This window comes from Eptatretus burgeri, chromosome 15 (assembly GCF_056783735.1).
Source record: "Eptatretus burgeri isolate ZD-2024b chromosome 15, Ebu_testis_v1, whole genome shotgun sequence".
Lineage (NCBI taxonomy): Eukaryota > Metazoa > Chordata > Myxini > Myxiniformes > Myxinidae > Eptatretus > Eptatretus burgeri.
This window is the reverse complement of record NC_140975.1, coordinates 1,083,739-1,091,100: the sequence shown is the minus strand read 5'-3', so window position 1 is coordinate 1,091,100 and position 7,362 is coordinate 1,083,739. Positions and strand designations below refer to the sequence as shown.

At 46.4% G+C, this 7,362-nt stretch overlaps 1 protein-coding gene across 3 annotated transcripts in view; it reads left to right on the top strand.

Annotated features, from left to right (window-relative positions):
* Nucleotides 1-7,362, top strand: part of SERAC1 (serine active site containing 1) — a 35,705-nt gene that overhangs the window by 4,635 nt on the left and 23,708 nt on the right. The window lies entirely within an intron of this gene.

The following is a 7,362-nucleotide window of genomic DNA, read 5'->3' as shown; positions in this document are numbered from 1 at the left end:
GTCGTCGATTGTTGATGAACCTTTTTGTTTGTGTTTGTAGAGATGGCTTCAATCAAGCAAATTAAAGCCTAATTAAAACCGAAGGCCTTCTCTCTCTCATTCATTCCAATGGATGTGTACATATATCGGTGTCCGTCCCTCACGGATGTGGACATACATCGGTGTCCGTCCTTCACGGATGTAGACATACATCAGTGTCCGTCTTTCACGGATGTGTACTTACATCAGTGTCCGTCCTTCACGGATGTGGACATACATCAGTGTCCGTCTTTCACGGATGTGTACTTACATCAGTGTCCGTCCTTCACGGATGTGGACATACATCAGTGTCCGTCCTTCACGGATGTGTACATACATCAGTGTCAGTCCTTCATGGATGTGGACATACATCAGCGGCCCTCCTTCATGGATGTGGACATACATCAGCGGCCGTCCTTCACGGATGTGGACATACATCAGTGTCCGCCTTCACGGATGTGTACATACATCGGTGTCCGTCCCTCACAGATGTGTACATACATCGGTGTCCATCCCTCACGGATGTGGACATACATCGGTGTCCGTCCTTTACGGATGTGTAAATCCATCGGTGTCCATCCTTCATGGATGTGGACATACATCAGTGTCCATTCTTCACGGATGAGTACATACATCAGTGTCCATCCTTCACAGATGTGGACATACATCAGTGTCCGTCCTTCACGGATGTAGACATGCATCGGCGTCCGTCCTTCACGGATGTGTGCATACATCGGTGTCCGTCCTTCACGACATCCATTTCCTTCACCACACGGCGCGCTGAACCACACAGTGGTAGACATTTCCTTCACCACATAGTGGTAGACATTTCCTTCACCACATAGTGGTAGACATTTCCTTCACCACATAGTGGTAGACATTTCCTTCACCACATAGTGGTAGACATTTCCTTCACCACATAGTGGTAGACATTTCATTCACCACTTAGTGGTATACATTTCGCTGGTAAGATTTTGTGTCCAACGAGCGGTTGCTGAGAGAGACTCGGATGAGATTTGTTACCTGCATGGTCCGTGAGCGTCAGTTGCGGCTGTATGGACATGTGGCTCGTTTTCCTGACGCTGATCCTGCTCACGAGATTCTCTCATCGAGGGAGTCTCGTGAGTGGAGGAGGCCAGTGGGCCAACCATGTGCCTCATGGTTGCAGCAGGTTGACCAGCATCTGAAGGAGATGGGGATGGGCCTGGCATCTGCCTGGGGGAAGGCCAGACGGAGGCCCCTGGAGTACCGGCGGAAAGTGGACGCAGCGACGTGCTGTTCTGGCACATGCTCCCATACCTGACCTGAAGGGTGCCAGACCGTGTCAACAGCACGCGATATGTCCAGGGATATGGCTCTGATTTCATGTCTGGCATTGAGGACCTCCATCCATTGTTGGGAGAGCAGAAGCAGCATATCCAGGGTAGAGTGACCTGGTCTGAAACCAAATTGATGATCGGAAATCAAGCCATTGGAGAAGAGGAAGGATTTGATGTCTGAAGCGATGATGGATTCCATAACCTTGCTGATGATTGGGAGAAGGCTGATTGGTCTGTAGTTGCAGGGATATGTTTTTGCACCTGTTTTTATGCAGGGCGGTAAAGTTTGCTGAAAACTTCCTTTAGTTCCTTTAAAACTTTGGGGTCCAGACCATCAGGCCAAGGGATTTGATGGGATCAAGAGTATGCATCTGTTTTGTGGCTCCACATTCCGTAATGAAGCCCATATGCAGAGTGCGATCAATGTTTGCCCACCTCTGGGAGATAGGAAGACCAGGAATGGGGCCTGGATATTCCTGTGTTAACACTGCAGAATAATGATTCGCAAGGCATTGGCCTTTCTCGATGTCTGTCAGGAATAAGGTTCCTCTGTCATTGAGCGTTCCTTCCTACCCCCTCTCATGAGCTATATTTTCCATGGAAGTTGGCATAGAGTTTCTTTGGGGCCTTTACAGCCTGTTCCATGAGTTGGGTCTCATGCTGTTTCTGTGCCTCCTGAAAGCTTACCTTAAAAGCCCGTTGTGCAGCCTTGAAGACTATAGTCTTCAGGGTTTCTGGTGAGTCGAAAACACCGCCATTTATTTTTCTTTGCCGTAAGCTGCTTTGGCAGGTCCCTTGACATCCACGGGAAGCTGGGACGTTTTGGTTTATCATGGCATAACGGGGCATATGTTGCAATCAGGTGATGGATGCGCTCTTTTCCCTTTGCCCACGACAACTCTATTGTGTCATGTTCGCTGAGGTTACATACGCTCTCTGCTGCATCTCGGCATATGGCAATGTAGTCTGCCTTCCAGATGTTCCTGTGGCAACTGGATTGGGGTCTGGGAGCTGCAACATCTATGACCTGTGTCCCTGATAACAAAACGTGGTCACAATTCCCCAATGTTGGCAGGTGTTCACTCGGTCGCTCCTCTTCCCATGTAGGACCAGGAGACCGCTCAGAATACAACTGTTTAACCAGTACACATGCGGGAAAAAGGAATCGTCCAAATCCATATGGTTCCCTTCTCCTCGAAAAGCACTCGTACCCTACTACTAATACATACAGGGATATACAAAGAGTTGATTTTATGAAAGCATTGCTTGAGCAGTTTCCGAGAAACCAAGCGGTGATGCCCTTATCGTCTTCACCAAGGTTGCAGCTGTAAACCGTTAACAACTGTCAGCACTTATTAATCCGGCTTTTGTCCACTCTCACCACACAGGCATGGGTGCATATCGACTTCACAGTCATCCTTGTTGAAAACTAAGTCCAGGAGAGATGGCATGTTTCCAGCAGCTTAATTAGTTGGTTCCCCAACATGCTGGTGAAGTGGCTCCTCAATTTCCAGATTTAATCATCTATTGGAGAAAGCATTCTGGGAGGAGTCCGTCGTTCCAACTGATGTGAGGGGCGTTGAAGTCACCCATCAGCAGCAAGTGACAGGCATTGGCAATGTGGCTCAATAGCTCCCTCACAAGGTTGTTGTCCTGTTCAACCATGTTGCCTGGTGGCCTGTACATAAGGCCATTCAATAGTTTGGACGTGCCACGGACATAGGTTAGACCAAAAGGTCTCGGTGTCCCCAATGGGTGTGGGGAGCCGAACATGCTTAAGATGTGCATGCTGGGCTATATAGAAGATAACATCACCACCCCTAGCCCGAATTGTACAGTCCCTCCAAAGCATGTACGAGCCAGGAATGGCTTACCTCTACATCCTTAATGTCATCAGTTAGCCATGTTTCTGTAACACCTAACACATTTGATGTCCGTTGAGCAACCAACATTCGCAACTCATCCATTTTGTTAAACGGACTACATGTGTTGGTATACCTTATGGTGATTGAGTCATCATCACTGCTCCCCTCCATGGCCTCAACTTCATGGTGATGATCTCCAAGAGGCATGCCTCGTTTTTTTTTTAATGTTCCTTCAGCTGCCTGACAAGCTCCTTTCGCTTTAGTCAGATCTGGTTGAAGACTGACAGGGATGCCTCGAAGGCGACTGGCCCGGATGAGAAGTTGTTCACGCTCACCGTTCGTGTTGAGTACAACCTTCAAAGGCCTTGACCTGAGCCCCGGGATTGTAGGACGCTCCCCAAGCCTGAAGACCCCCTTGAACTCCATTCTCTCATTTTCAGATATCATTGCCGTAAAGCATCTGGTGAGGAAATTGAGGTCATCTTCAATGCGTTCCTCTACACTATCTTTGGTAGACTCGGGCACACCAAAGAACATAACATTGGTGGAATGCCGATGTCTGTCCAGTTCCAGAGGCGATAGTACCGATTGGGAGGTGGTGTTATGCCCATGTTGTTTACACTTAGTCTTTACCCAGACACCGTCATCATTGAGAACCTCATCAGTGTTTATGTCGTCATTGATACTGCATTTGCTATCAGTAAAGGAGGTGACACCATCAGTTGTGGCACGAGCTCTCCGATGTCGAGATTTCGTATAATTCTGAGTTTCCGACACCTGCACAGCCTCTGCTGGAGTCGCCGTGCCCTCCAAGGCAGTCGCCGTGCCCTCTGCCACAGTCACCATGCTTTTCACTGCTGCTGCAGCTGGAGTAAAACCAACTCGGTATATTCCAGTTTATGTTCACTGTCCTCAGCAATGGTGCCCCTTCCTGCAGTTGCAATGGCCGCCGTTGGATCGACAAGCTTCATGTCAGCGTTATTCTGTCGTCCATTACAACACCTTTTGCAGTGTTGCTGGATGAGGTGCGTAGGATTGGCGGTGATAAATCTCAAGATTTTCTTTGAGAGTGCAATGCACTCTCTGTGTCATAGCATTGGGCTGCATCGAGATTTTCATCCACGGTGGTTGAACAGATGTTGCATTTGTATAAAACCGTCATGTCAGAAGTCTGAGTACTGCTCGAAGTTATTTTAGTCACTTTTTCTCATACGACACTTTTCCCAAATAAATTTAAAACGTTAACAATAAAAATGTTTTAAACATTTGACTTTCAAATCGTTTTGATTTTCAATATGAACGAGTCCGAATTGTGGAGACTCGACGTAAAGTAAAACTAGAAATGCATTCACAAAAACGACTGTCCCACGGGCCGAGCTGAGTCTTCACTAGTAAAGACAGCTGTACCGATCAAAAACTGAGGGAAATAATCAACAGACGGTGAGCCAGGAAAACAAGAGTTGGGAGTTCCACTCCATGGCCTACTACTCCTGACCTTCAGCGCAGCAGCCTTGCAATCCACCTCAAACCTCACGAGCCATCTCCCCAATCCACCTCAAACCTCACGAGCCATCTCCCCAATCCACCTCAAACCTCGCGAGCCATCTCCCCAATCCACCTCAAACCTCACGAGCCATCTCCCCAATCCACCTCAAACCTCGCGAGCCATCTCCCCAATCCACCTCAAACCTCGCGAGCCATCTCCCCAATCCACCTCATACCTCGTGAGCCATCTCTCCAATCCACCTCAAACCTCACGAGCCATCTCCCCAATCCACCTCATACCTCGCGAGCCATCTCCCCAATCCACCTCAAACCTCGCGAGCCATCTCCCCAATCCACCTCAAACCTCGCGAGCCATCTCCCCAGTCCACCTCATACCTCGCGAGCCATCTCCCCAATCCACCTCAAACCTCGCGAGCTATCTCCCCAATCCACCTCAAACCTCGCGAGCCATCTCCCCAATCCACCTCAAACCTCGCGAGCCATCTCCCCAATCCACCTCAAACTTCGCGAGCCATCTCCCCAATCCACCTCAAACTTCGCGAGCCATTTCCCCAACCCATTATTGATTATTAATTGATTTATAAAATTATTGATTGATTTTAAAAACATTGTCCAGGTTCGTGGAAGAGCGAGGACACAACATAACAAAGGGACCATCATGAGAAATGGGAAACACCAACAACAAAACAGAGGGAGAACATAGAGTATGAGACGGAGATGGACAAACAAAGGATGCAGGTAGCGATGAGCGGTAAGGGAGAATGCTAGGGGTGGACAAGATGGATACATAAGAAAAATTGTGTTTTACCAGTTTGTGGTTGTCAAGGCCTGAGGAGAGGGAAGAGGCTGCTGCCTGTCTGTCAGAAGGACGAGGGATGTCGTGGCAGAGAGATAAAGAGGATTTTCCAGAGTCAGTGATTATCATTGATGAACAGGCATTCAATGATAAGACTGAGGAAAGTGGAAAGGAAAAAAACGTTATCGTTAAAAAACCGTTGTGGCCAGTTCCAAGTCAAGGCATTGTGGAGCAGGTCACAAAAAATGGTGAGTTGAGACCCCAGCAAGGCACAACGAGGTGACCAAGGATGAGGCTTGATAATGGATATAATTAAATATGGCCATTAGTTATCTTCAAAATGGGTGTTTTAATTAATTCAATCACTCAATTTTAATTCATGCACTCACTTGGAGTTTCCTTAGTATGCATGCAAAGTTTCGGGCTGATAGGTTTCATAGTTTTGGAATGATGGAGGAGAGACACTGACGTGCACACGCACACGCACACGCACACACATACACACACGCACACTGACATTTATTTGTGCAGAAGATTGAGGTCTTTTCTCGCCTCCCGTATTTTCTTAATTAACTTTTTAATTACAAGGAACATCTTCCTGCCTTCCCACACTTCCTGCACTCCCGCACGTGACCCACCGCCAGTCTCGGTTTTATTTGACCGATTCTTGGGGGATTATTGTCACTCGTGAATTCTGAATGTGATACAGTGTGAATTCAAACGTCATTTCGGTCATTCACGGGTGTTGTACAAACACTTGGCTCAGAGTGCCTGCGTTAACTAGACCTCTGGCGTGATGGTCTTCTCGCCCATTGAATCCGTCACATATTCAATTATGCTATTTGTACCAATGTAATATATATATATATATATATATATATATATATATATATATATATATATATATATATATATATATATATATATATATATATACATGAAAAGCCAGTTGTATGAAATTTGAGTTTCTGTTACGTGTCCCTCGACGAAGTCGCCGGAGGCATGATGTTTTTGGCTTGTCCGTATGTCCGTGCTAATTTTTCTCTTTTCTCTGCAACAGCTTATCCAATTCACACAAAATTTCCACCATCGGTGCAACAACTCATGTGGAATGTTGTAATGATAATTATGACGTCATAGGTCACGTGGTGTGGCAGCCGTTTTGGGAAAAAGGTCAAACTTTATACCTCTGTATCTCCGAAACCCCTTCATGGAAGAAATTGAAACTTGGCACATGTGAAGTACTTCCCATGCGAAACAAGTGTGGTTTTTTTGATGATGTCATAGTTGGCTTTGTTATGACGTCATGATTGCATACGTCGAACGCTGAAAATTTTGAGGGTCATCTGGGGCTAAATTGTATGAGGGGAGATGGGGAGGGGGAATTTATGACGTCATCAGTCACGTGGTTCAGCAGCCATATTTTTTTTTTTTGTAAACATAAAAACCTTCAAAAATCTTCTCCGAAACAGCTGAACAGATCGAGGCGAAACGCTACAGGTATGATCACCTATCCATGAGGAACAAAAACCTCTCCACCTATGACATCAGGAGGTCACATGGTTTGGCAGCTATGATTTTTTTTTGAAGAATAAACCTTTAAAAACCTTCTTCTCCAGAACGACTTGACAGACCGAGGGGGAACTTTACCCACATGTTCCGCAAGCCTTTGGGATACCAGGATGTTCACGAATAATTGATAGGTCGCACGGTCTGGCAGCCGTATTGGGTTGAATGAAAATCTTTTTTAAAAACTATTTCTCTTGAAATGCTTCATCAATCGACGTGAAACGTCACAGTTATGATCTAGTAGTCACGTGTTATGTTATGATCTAGTAGTAGAATATGTTTTAAATTT